The sequence below is a fragment of the Hyaena hyaena genome, unplaced genomic scaffold (genome assembly GCF_003009895.1).
Source record: "Hyaena hyaena isolate Hyena2069 unplaced genomic scaffold, ASM300989v1 scaffold_2502, whole genome shotgun sequence".
NCBI classification, from domain to species: domain Eukaryota; kingdom Metazoa; phylum Chordata; class Mammalia; order Carnivora; family Hyaenidae; genus Hyaena; species Hyaena hyaena.
The window spans coordinates 5,609-19,037 of record NW_024083136.1 but is presented as its reverse complement, the minus strand read 5'-3'; the positions used below and the strand labels follow the sequence as shown (position 1 = coordinate 19,037).

Sequence of the window (13,429 nt, the reverse complement as noted above, 5' to 3'; positions counted from 1 at the left end):
TTTATTTATTCAGAACAAATTTAGAAACTTTTAAAAGAGTTTATTATAGGCAGCCAATTCCCACCACTTAATTTGTAATTTTTCTCTTTATCTTCCTTCTAACAAATCAAGAAAATGGAATCTAGCAGCTTGCCCGCATTTTTGGCACAGTCTGCATTAATTAGAACACTCCAACGATTCCCAAGACGGACCTCACTGCCTATAAATATCCTGCCTTGGCTCCCACTCTCCTGTCAACTGCAAATTTTCCCATCTTGGCCCAGTGTCCTCCGAAGGACCTCAGAGCTCAAAGAGTAAAAAATGTAAATGCTTTACTTTGCGGGAATTAGGCCCGCAGGAGACGGATGCCCACGCTACCCACGGCGGGGCCGTTAGAGCAGGCAGTCCCATCAGCTCCATTTAGTCCAGGGTGCAACTTCTCCTTTCCCTTTTTAATCAAAATATTCCTCTGCAGAGGTGGCTTCAGAAAAATCAAAATGTCTGAGGTCCTAGCGGGCACCCCTGTCATCTCCCACCACTACTCGCTGTAGTTCATTTTTAACTGTTTGTGTTTTAACAACAATCACAAAGGACACAACACTTCTAACAGAGTCATATGTCAGTCTGTACCAGAAGCACGGGGTGGAAAGGCCAGCCTTGGTTTGTCTTCCCATTTCCAGCAGGGAGCCTGCTCTGAACTCAACCAGTGAGTTATGGATGGAGTGAACTGCTCATTCATGTGGCTCTGGGCTTTCCCTCCCGGATTCTCTGTCACACAGAGAAGGACATGCTGATGCTCCATCCGGCTCTACTTGACTACCCAGCTCTTCTCCTTTTCCAAGTACTTAAGAAAGAAAATACAAGACGTGGAGTGACTTTCTTAAACACCAAAAGGCAAGAGAGATGTGACAAAAAGGTTATCGTAGTCATTTGGGTCACCTAAGGTTTTGGTGTCCTGAGCTCTGTAGAGAGCAGGAGCTCACCCCCGACCCCCAACCACCTTTCCAATGTCAGTCATCAATCCTCTGAACCTGTTGTAGAATCCAGCCATGTTTATTACTGTTTGCACACACTGTACGAGTGTGACCGATCCCTCACCACCTCCTCCAAAGCCCCCACCCTCTGCAAGTCACAGGGAAGTCCTTCCCGACTCTCAGAGACCATCCTCCAAAGCACCATACTGCTTTGATTTGCCTTTTTTTTTTTTCTAGAACTCACTCCACTTAAATTGTATAGGTACATCTCCTAAACTGTGAGATACTTGAGGGTCTGGGTCTTCTTATTAACCCCCGTATCTCCTGTCGCTGGTTTATTATACAAAGGAAGCTCTCCAAAGTTCTGACACACGCTACAACATGGATGGGCCCTGGAGACATCATGCTAAGTGAAGTGAGCTAAAAAGACAGCTACTATATGGCTTCACTCATATGAGGTATCTAGTGTAGTCAAATTCATAAGACATAGAAGGAACAAAGTTGCTAGAGGCTGTGGGGAGGAGGGATTGGGGAGTTGTTCACAGATGTGTAGGGTTTTGGTTCTGTGATACGGGAAAGTTCTAGAGATGGGTTACACAATAACGTAACTATCCTTAACTCTACTGAACTGAACACTTAGGAATGATTAAGATGTCTCCTGTGTTCTTTACTACATGAGCATAATAAAAAGGAAGTACTCAGAAGGTGGACTGATACCAAATGCAGGAACTGACCGCTCTGTGTGGAGGGCTTAGTTATCCTTAACCACCCCTCTACCAAGTTGTGGCTGCCTCAGGGTTACAAGTATTGCCTCTACTCTGCATAGCCCATGGCATACTGCAGCCTGCTCTCCACACACAATTATTAACCATTTTACCCACCATGTGTGACAAATGGGTTACAGAGTTTTATGGGCTGTATTTTACATGTTGAATAATACTTAATGGCCATATGACAATATATGCACCACCATCCATGTTCCAGGCAATGGAAGTACAAAGTGTATGAGACTTACTTGCATCTGATGAGCACACCCTCAAAGTGGTGAGCAAAATCATGACACGTAATTACACAACAGTAGATATAAAGCACAATCAACAGGAAGCAACAACTCATTCTGCTTCTGGAACAGTGTTCAGACTTCTTGGAAAGGAATATAGGACTATCCTCCCCCCACACACCTCAAAAGCCCACCCAAAAATATATCACCCTGGCAAAATTCCCGCGACTGTGCAATATAATTTTCCATGTTTTCACTTATAATATTGAAAGAGCATATTATAGCAAAAATGTCTATGTTGGAGAAAAAAATGAGTTCTTGGCAAAATCGTAATGTATTTTTTATAATTTTACAGGATAGCAACTTTAAGTTCTCTCGTATGACTGCCAACATTTTGTTGTTTCAGGGAAGGTTTACACAAGGGGCTCTCCTTAAAGCTGTCCAATGTACCAAGAAATTCACACCCTCGGGCTTAAAGTCATTAGCATGTCTTATACACATTTTCAAGTACTTCAGATTTGATTTGGAATCAAATGAGAATTAAGTCTGAAGTTTATCACTGTATTTCATTAGTAGGCCTCCATGACTGATTTGTATTTGGCAGATGCTAACTAATTTATAATCCTGTAAATAATTTTCATCTTGTTCTGCATTCAACCACTGGCAAAAAATAAAAAAATAAAATGCTGATAAGAATATATTCTCTGATAATCATGATGTATCTACAATGAGCACCCAGAGCTCAAGCCTTAAAAGCAATTTCATTTGTTTTTTAATAGACATTATTACTTAGAGTGGTTTTAGATTGACAGCGAAACGGAGCAAAAAGTAGAGCTCCCATAGACCCCTTTCCCCAATGCAAACACAAAACTTGCTTCATTACCAATACTCCACAGCAGAGTAGCACCTTTGTTTTAATAGTGACCCTACCCTGACACACCATTATCACTCAAAATCCACAGTTCACACCAGGGCTCCTTCTTGATGTTGTATATTCTATGGGTTTTGACAAATATATAAGGACATACAACCACCATTATAGTATTATATAGAGTAGTTTCTCTGTCCTAAAAAATCCTGTGTTCTAACCATCCATCCTTCCCTCTCCCCAATCCCTGGCAATCTGTATACATACAGATTTTCACTGTATCTATAGCTTTCCAGAATGTCATATGTAGGCTTCTCAGATGGGCTTCTTTTATTGGTATTATGCACTTAAATTTTCTCCATGTCTTTACATGGCTTGATAGCTCATTTCTTTTTTGCCCTGAATATTACTTTATTTTTGGATGGACCACAGTTAATCTGTTCACCTATGGAATGATTATGGTTGCTTCCATGTTTGGGCAGTTATAAATAAAGCTGCTATAAAAATCTGTGTGCAGTTCATTGCATAGACATATATTTTCGACTCAGTTGGGCAAATAGCAAGTTTTAGCTGCTATGTCATATGGTAAGAGTGTGTTTAATTTTGTAAGAAACTGCCTTCAAAAGTGGCCATGCCATTTCATTTCCACTGGCAATGAATTACAGTCATGTTGCTCTATTTCCTCATCAGAATTTGGTGTTCTCAGAGTTTTGGATTTGGGCTATTCTAATGAGTGTGTAATGGTATCTCATTGTTTCAAACTGCAATTTCTTAATGACATATGATATTGAATATCTCTTCTTATGCTTATTTGCCATCTATATAAATTCTTTGGTGAGGTGTCCGTTGATGTCTTTTGCGTATTTTTTTTAATTGGTTTGTTCATTTTATTGTTGGGTTTTAAGAATTCTCTGAATACTTTGGATAACAGTCCATCAAATGTGACTTTTGCAAATATTTTCTCCCAATCTGTGGCTTGTCTTATGCTCTTGACATTGTCTTTCACAGAGGAGAAATTATTCATTTTAATGAATTTCAGCTTATCATTTATTTTGTTCAAAGATCATGCCTTTAGTGCTGTATCTAAAAAGTCGTCTCTATATTCAAGTTCATCAAGGTTTTCCCCCATGCTATATTCCAGGATTTTTATAGTTTTATGTTTTACATTTAGGTCTAAGATCCATTTTGAGATAATTTTTGTAAAAAGTTTAAGATCTGTGTCTAGATTTTTTTTTTCAAGTCATGGGTGTCTGTTATTCCAGCATCATTTGTTTACAAGATTCTCTGTTCTCCCTTATATTGCCTTTTCTCATTTCTTAAAGATCGGCTGACCATATTTCTGTGGGTCTGTGTCTAGGATTTCTATTTTATTCCATTGATCTATTTGTCTATTCTCCCACCAATACTATACTCTCTTGATTATTGTAGCTTTATAGTATGTTATACATTGGGTAGAATCCATTCTCTGACTGTTCTTCTTCAATATTGTGTTGGCTATTCTGGCCTCTCCATATAAATTTTAGAATCAGTTTATCAATATCCACAAAATAACTTGCTGGCATTTTGATTGGAATTGTGTAGATCAAGTTGGGAAGATAACCTCTTGGCAAAAGGGAGTCTTCTTTCCCTTGACTGTGAAATGTCTCTGTATTTTTTAGTTCTCTGATTTCCTTCAAAAGAGTTGTGTGATTTTCTTAATTATAGGTCCAATACATATTTTGTTAGGTTTATATCTAAGTGTTTCATTTTGAGGGGTGCTAATGTAAATGTTACTGCATTTTTAATTTCAAATTCCACTTGTCCATTGATGGTCTGTAGGAAAGCAATCAAGTTTTGCATTTTAATTTTGTATCCTACAACCTTGATATTAGTTCCAGGAGGTGTCTGTTTGTTTGATTCTTTCAGATTTTCTACATAGACAATCATGTCATCTGTAAACAAAGACAGTTTTATGTCTTCTTCCCAAATGGCATACATTTTATTTCCTTTTCTTGTCTTAGTTTATAGCTAGAACTTCCAGTACAATGTTAAACAGGATTGGTGAAGGCCACTTATATTTAAGCTTTTTTTTTTTTTTTCATATTTGTCTATCTCTAATTTTTTTTGTATAAAATGTCTTTGAGTTTTATTCCAGTAATTCATTCCAGCATGTAATGTTTCATCAAAAGTCATTTCTTTCATTTAGTAAGAAGATCTATGCTTATTTTACAGTAAAATGCTCTTTATTAATGAAATGCTTTCTTAGTAAGCTGAAGCAAAAAGACTTGAAAGAACTGGATAAGATTAACAAGTGTTTTATTTTTAAAACTAGAAAAAAAGGAGGTGTGCCTGGGTGGCTCAGTCAGGTAAGCATCTGGCTCTTGACATTGGCTCAGGTCATGATTTTGTGGTTTCTGAGTTTGATCCCTGCATCAGGCTCTGCATTGACACTGCAGACCCTGCTTTGGATTCTCCTTCTGCCCCTCTTCTTCCCTCTTTCTCTCTCTCTCCCTCTCTTTCTCTCAAAAGCAAAAAAATCAAAACCTTAAAAAAATAAAAACATAGTATACCATGTGATATAAGAATTGAGTTTTAAAATTTGACTATTTGAAGGACGCCTGGGTAGCTCAATTGGTTGAGCATCCAATCTTCATTTTGGCTTAGGTCATGAACTTGTGGTTTGTGATATCAGACCCAGAGCTGGGCTCTGCCCTAGTAGCATAGAGATTCTCCCTCTCTTCCTCTTCCCCTCCCTGACTCATGCTCTCTCCCTCTCTCTATCTCCCTCTCTCTCTAAAATTAAAAGAAAAGTAATAACTGTACCTCAAAAATATGTAACAAAATATAAAATTTGGCTACTTGACTAAAATTAACAATTTGACATGATTCTTCAAAATGTCGTATTGTGACTTTCTACTGTCTATATCTCGAGGAAATGCAGAAACTCATTCTTTCCTCCTGAGATCTATATTTTGAGGAGTACAGGCTACTGGATACTTCAAATACAAGCTTTGGAGTAAGACAACCCTTGGTCAAATCTTGCCTTGTCTGAATCCGTTCTTCGAATAGTCTGATGCTATTAACTCTCTATAATGAGGGTAATGATATCGCCTACCTGGCAGGGCTTCTAAGGAATTAAACAAGACTTTCATGGGAAAAAAATGCTTAGTACAGTGCTGGGTTCACAGCAAGCACGCAGAGATGCTAACCATTATTATTACCATTAATTCCTGGTGTTGTTGGCGTTAGTGTATCTCTATGATTCACTAGCAGCCAATTCAAATGGCAGCTGATACAGCCCGTTCCTTAATTCAGATCACTCTCGTGCTCTGCTCAGAACCCTCCCAGTGGCTCCCTTCTCACCAGGGTAAAGTTTAAGGTCTACACTCTCTATGCAACTTGCCCCCATCCTGACCCCCTTATGACTTCCCTGCTTCTTATTGTTTCCCATTCCTTCTGCCCCTGTCTCACTGGCTTCCTTTCATTCTACACCTTGGATCCACCCCAGCTCTCCTCCTGCCTGAGACCCCTCCACAGATGCTCTCCTGAGATGTCTCTCCATCAGAAAGGCCTTCTTAGCATCTGGTACAAAAGAGCACCCTTTCCAACACTCTCTATTCCCTTTACTCCACTAAATTTTTCTCCTGAGGACATAGACTTACTAGTTCTTTGCTTCTTTATTTGTTATCTGCTCCCCAAGTAGAATGAGATCCATCCAAGTAGGCATGTATTCTGTTTCTACTTCCTGCTATATCCCTGCACCTAGAATTATGCCTGGGATAGGGTGGAGATTCACTGACGTTTTGTTTATGTAGTTAATTAGCTGTATGACAAATATTAGAGAATATTCCTGTGTTTTCTCTAGGCCCAATAGTTTCATATTATCTGATTGTCAAAAGACATAACATGAGAACTTAGTTCATGCATGGGTACCTTGGAGCTCAGAAGTAGCTTACTCAATGTTCTTAATCAAATGTTTATAAATTAATGTATTTTATACATTCACAATATTTGAAGCAATATAATTTCTTATTTAGGATATTGTTACTTGGGAAATGGAAGTGAACAGTGGGGCTGGCTGACAGTAACGGGGCTGAGAAGCTGTTCACTGAGCAAGCTGAAGATGAATGACATTGGACTTGGATCTCAGCTGAAGGATAGCATTCCAGTTACTGAACTCTCAGCAACTGGGCCTTTTGAAAGTCATGATGTTCTTCAAAAAGGTCTTCTTTGTGTGAAAAATGAATTTTTGCCTAGTCATCCTCTTGAATTATCAGAAAAAAAATTTCCAGCTCAACCAAGATAAAATGCATTTTTTCCACACTGAGAAACATCCAGGGTCTGTTTGCTCCACTCAGTTTACAAATGGAATTCAAGTGCAACACACTCAATGTCTTCCATATCTTCCAAGATGAAACCTTTTACTGGATATTTTGAGGGGTCATGGTGAGACTATTGTATTTGAAGATATTCTTAATGATCTGTCACAAAGTGAACTAATGGGAGAACCACACTTGATGGTGGAATACAAACTGGGTTTACTGTAAACTGTTGTGCTGTTCATCGTTTTACTATAGTTTGATGTACGCAACATTAAAGTACTGACACGTGAGAATTCTTGCCTAAATAGTATCTGTGATCATTTGAAATGATTTGGGTCTTTGGTTTATTGCCATGTGACAATTGAAAGCACTAAAGGGAGATGTTTTTAAAACTCCCAATTTGGCACCTGGGTGGCTCAGTCAGTTGAGTGGCCAACGTCGGCTCAGGTCATGATCTCGCTCGTGGGCTCAAGCCCTGCATCAGGCTCTGTGCTGACAGCTCGGAGCCTGGAGCTGCTTCAGATTCTGTGTCTCCCTCTCTCTCTGCCGCTCCCCTGCTCATGCTCTGTCTCTCCCTCTCTCAAAATAAATAAACATTTTAAAAAAATTTTAAACTCCTAACTTATATGAAAACAGTAGTTTAAAAAATTGTTGCTAATAAGTATTTTAAAACTGTGTACAGGTCTACAATGCAACCTATTTTCTGGGGATTCTATAAGTCTAGTTTTGAAACCATTAACATTTGAGTCTGCAACCTTCAGAGTAATGTCTTTCAGAATAAACGTCTAATTGATTTTAGTGGCGACACTTCAAATTAAGTACAAAGCAAGGCATTTATGTTTTACCTTGTTTCAGTAAAGCTCATTAATATGCATAAGAATAATATTGGCTGTATTGATGCTACTTTAAAATTATAGCTATTCTTTGATTTGTTGAGGTTGAAAAGTATAAGTTTAAAAGTTTTGATTTTGGTCTGTTCCTTAAAGTGAAAAATTAAATATAGCAACCCAAATACGTTGATTGAAAAAAAGGATATTGTTACTCAAAGCACACCTGTTGGAATCACACTCTGAGCAGGGCCTGGGAATGCAGAGAAATGCAGATTCTCAGCCTTCATGGCACGCCGACTGGGCTGGTACAGCCCTCACAGGACTCTGCTGAACGCTACGACTTGGGACCCACTCTTCTAAGGGACACTTAGATGATTCATTTGAGTTCTTTGACTCAATATAAACCACAAACTCTTATAAACCACAATATAACACGTCCTAGATTCTAAGTACATATCAAGTTATTGGTTATTACTGTAGAGCATGACATTGTCTCTCATATTAACCCTTTATCTTTTGCCATCTTTAAATACTGAGAAAGACCTTCCAGGGTTTCCAGAAGTTCTGATTTGTTTCAGCTACTTGTGTGGCTATGGCTCAGCCATTCACCCTTTAAAGACCCCCTGAGTTCAGCCAGCACCCAAGTCCTTCCTTGTCTAATTTGAACACCCTAGAAACAAGATGAAAGTTGGCTTATTTCTTCTACACTTCTTTCTTTGAGACAGAGCTTTTCAGACATGTTGTAACCAGGGGTTTTCTTTTCTCAAAATGAAACATGCTGTAGACAGGTTACATGTTGAACAGGCAAATGAGAGACTGTGCTGGCTGCCACGGGTTGGCTTGGTTTGTCCACTGTCCTCCCCCGACCTGCCTCCTTCCTCCCGCCTAGTTGAGGACATGAGGCAGGACCCACAGTTGTGAGGTGGGAAACCTCCGCTCTCATGCATAGTTTTTCCAAGTGTGGTCAGCCCAGGATTTCTGGGCCTCTCTCCCACCCACCTGAATTAGAATTAGTTCTAGAATAGCATGGAGTGAGCATCCACAGGTGACTCTTCGACACACTAGTGTGAATCATTGTTCTAGAAACTCTAAACTGTCTTTTTTAATAAAGAAAAATAATCATGTATGCAAAAGGTTTGCCCACAGTTGATCCAAAGAATCCCAATCAAGGGACTGCATTCAGTTGGATGTTGAAATTACCAAGATTTTTTAAGAAGTGAAGTCAAATAATTTTAAATAAAGCATGAATTCTAAAAGTTAAACATACAGAAATTATGATGGATGCCTTAATACATTTACAATTTTAAATAATTTAGTAAACATTTGTCATCAGTCTTCTAGGAGATATTGGGGGAAACTATAATGAACTAGATGGATGCCCTGTCCTCAATGAGAAGGAGTATATGCTGAGAACCTGTATATAATTGAAAATAGTAGAAGGTATAAGAGTTCTGAAAGGGAGATGATTCTTCCCAGGTCTGAGGGTGAAGGGATGGCTCTTTGTAGTTCAATTTTAAGTTTAACACAGAGTTAAGTCTTAAAGTTGACCTGGGATAACCCATCTCTCCTTTCCCTATCCTTTCCAGATTCTACAAAACTAGCACATTTCCCTCACACAACAAGCAGAGCTCCAGAAGAGCTCATCCCTGGTCTGGGGCGGGGGCAGGAGGAGGGGAGAAGCACATAAGGAAGCCATCCCTGCCATTTACCTGGTGCACCAGCAAATGGTACCATGGCCAGTCCTCAGCCCTGCAAAACACACCCACCTAACAGGCCACCAGTCAGCAGGCCAATGAGAACAAGACGATGAAAGAGAGGTCAAATGTAACTGGTGAGGTCCATGTGGGAGTATAACTAAGCAGTCTCATCATGGAGCGTACAATAATCTGAAGCCTCCAGATCTGGTGGTTGGCATTTACCATACTGCACGCATTAATAAGAGCTTATTTAATCTCTTGTTTGGGTTGAAAGAATTACACATTTCAATTAAAAATATGAAGTGGATATTAAACATTTAGCAGAATTTTCCGAGAGCCTAATGGTATCTCAATCCCTACAGTAAAAGAATATTTTCTTAACTAAAAGGATTATGGTCTACAAAGACATCAACTGAAGGTGACAATAATTCCAAATTTAATCATCATTAAATGAAACCGAAGAAGGCTAAAGGCAATTTTATAATAAAAAGAAACAAGATTTGTTTTTAGTCTTCAGGTAAATACCACTGACAGGATGGTAGAGTCAGATACATTAAGCTGATTGAATGTGTGAATAAGTACAAAGGATAATTATTCTACTAATATTATTAAAGCACAGATGATAAATATAAAGGTTTGATCTTACTCCAAAGAACATGATCTTTTTAACATTTGAAAAAATTATTTTTGAAAATCATATTCAAGAACTAGTTCCTATCTTTACTAACATAATGAATCCAATTTGTTGACCCATAAATAAATATTTCAAAGGTAAATAAATATATAGTTTATTTATATTTAATGTAAATTTTAATTCTCAAACATATCCTGTTTGGCCAAAATATATTATTTGGTTACCCTACTAAACAATAGATGCAATTGTTTGGGGCCTTATGATTTGAAATTTTGTATCAACTGTATTTTACTGAACATTCTTTGCAACTTACAACCCATGAGAAGAATACAGTGTCGATTATTTATCCACCCTCCTATTTAAAGACATCTATGTCATTTCTTTTTTTTTTTAAGTTTTTCAAATTTTTTTATTTTGAGAGAGAGAGAGCATATACATGGGGGCTCATGAATGAACAGGGTAGGGGCAGAGAGAGAGGGGAGAATCCTAAGCAGGCTCTGCACTTAGATCATGACCTGAGCCAAAACCAAGAGTCCACACTTAAGCGACTGAGCCACCCAGGCACCCCCAGCTATGTCATTTCTAGTTTTTCACAAACTCCAATGGTCCCATGATGGTCATCTATATGGATGTCTCCTCATATACTCTGAGTTTCAGAAAATGCATATCTGGAATTCCATTAATTATTGTGAAGCTGTGAATTGCTCTCTATGATGGCTGAATTGATTAACATTCTTACCATCATGTACAAAAGCACTTTCTGCGCTATATCCTAACCAGTGCTTGGTATCACCAAGCTTTTAAATAGTGGCTCATCAGATAGGCTACAGCCATACAATATTGTTGTAATATTAATTTCTCTACTCACTAATGAGATCTTGAAAATATTTCCATGTTAATTGATCATTATTTTCTCTTCAATGTTATTTCATCTACTACTTTGGTTCTTTCTGTTTTTGTACCCATCACACTAATCAATATTGTTTTTCATATCTGTGAAAATCTATGATTTTTTAAACTTTATTAAATTTTACTGAGTGAAATCAGCAGGAGATATTTTAGGCCTCTACTTTGCTACTTCCCAAACTCTCTGACACTGGGAAATCCCCAACAGCCTCGGACTGCCTTTGTCCTCACTCACTGTATGTGGGACAGAAAGGCACATATACCTTATAAAACCATGGCTATCATTTTGGGTATTCTGTCACACACAGTCAGAAATAATCCTGATATACCTTTGACTATTTAGATTGGAAAATAGAGGATGAGGGAGACACATTAATATTGTCAAAATAACAAAGAAATCACCATCCTTGCTAAATGAAAACATTTTTGAAATGGGTTGTAACAGAGACAGAAGGAAAAACCTTTCACACAAAAGGTGTTATTGACATTATAATGGGTTGCTTTGGTGCCTGAAAATGACTAAAATTGCCTCTACACTTCTCTTTCTGCTTTTTAAAATTTCTCTCCGTCATCACAAACATGATAAACCAAAATGTATTTTAGGCAAATAAGAAATAGAAAAGGAAGGCAAATTTGAGGAGGATATACAGGCACCTTCATCATGGATTCTGATTCAAGTACAATACATCACATTTCCACCCCACTCCGACTTTCTCAAAATAGATATAAATGAAATAAAATAAAATACTATTATCGTGGTCCTAACACCTCCTCCATCCCTCATCTTCATTCTCAATCTGAAAACCCTGTTTTATTGCATTTATTAAGTGTATTCATCTCAAATTTTATAGCCAAGGACTGTCCTTCTAATGATATCACCTTCCAGTAATCTAGAACTTACCATGAACCCAATGAACCTTCTCAGTGGAGACCTTCTATACAAAGTGCTCTACTAGCCACAGACCGAGTTTGCACAATTACCTGGCCTTCCAGTCGGTAGGGTCTCCTCGCGGTCATTGTTCAGGATCACAGCCAGACCCCCCGAGAGCGCAGGGAGGACCGAGCGGCTGAGGTCCACGCGCGTCAAGCTCTCGGGCTCTCTCCCCGCGCCCTCTGCAGCGTTCTGTGCGCCATCGCTTTCTTCCCTTTCTTGGCCTTTTCTGCAGGGTCTCAGCACGACATGAACGATGCTCTGCTGATCCAGGTCACAGCTCTATGTGGGTGCGAGGCAGAAACAGACCAGAAAGCGCAAGCATTAAATGCCAAGTCAAGTTCACCTTGTCCGCCGACCCAGAGTACGCAAAAGAGTCTAAAATCGGTTTAGATTCAAGGCTGCACGCCGTCATGGAACTTAAGAAAAGAGCCGTGTGTGACTGATCACGTTAGACACACTTCCCAGTCAGCAGGGCGACGGCACTCACGCATGTGCGTGTTACACACGCAACATTGCGCTGGGGCCACAGACCGAAATGTGGGGATAAAGGAACAGGGTGATAGAAAACTAGGGTAATATTCAAAGTGACGGGAAATCTAGCAGGACAAATGTGAACGGCACTGCATACAGCAGCACAGTGTAAAGCAATATTCTTTTAAAATTGATTTACTGCAGACGTGATGTGTCCTCCCAATTATCAAATATAAACACTGGCATTCATCTCCATTTAAAAAAGTGCAGAGAGTTGGTTATTGTCAATTACGGGGCATTTTTCTCTACAGTGTAAAATAACTGTGTTTATGGTAGATTCCACAGGCATCCCCATGCCACCAGCAAACACATCAGCACGGCGATGGGGAAGCAAGTGAAAAGCAGACCCAGGCCATCCCAGGAGTCATCCACCGTCCCTGCCAATTTCACAATTAACATCAGTGAACATTTGCAAAAACATTCTGTGTCTATATATTGATGTGTATGAATGGGAGACTTGAAAATTTAGTAGAATTAAAGTTAGAAGTCAGATAATTTGCTAGTACAAAAACTAGACTACTTGAGATCAAAGCCAGTTCCCAGAATACTGAGGGGAGGGGGTCCCTGGTTGGTTCAGTGGGTTAAACGACCAACTTTTGATTTTAGCTCAAGTCATGATCTCATGGTTCCTGAGTTCAAGCCCCTCATCTGGCTCTGCACGGACAGCACAAAGCCTGCTTGGGATTCTCTGTCTCCTTCTCTGTTTGGTCCTCCCCAGCTCTCTCTCTCTCTTTCTCTCTCAAAATAAACTTAAAAAAATAGAATAGCTACTAGA

At 39.0% G+C, this 13,429-nt stretch overlaps 1 pseudogene; it reads left to right on the top strand.

Annotated features, from left to right (window-relative positions):
- Window positions 1–6,923: 6,923 nt before the first annotated feature.
- LOC120227559 lies at window positions 6,924–7,359 on the top strand (annotated as a pseudogene).
- The last annotated feature ends 6,070 nt before the right edge of the window (window positions 7,360–13,429 follow it).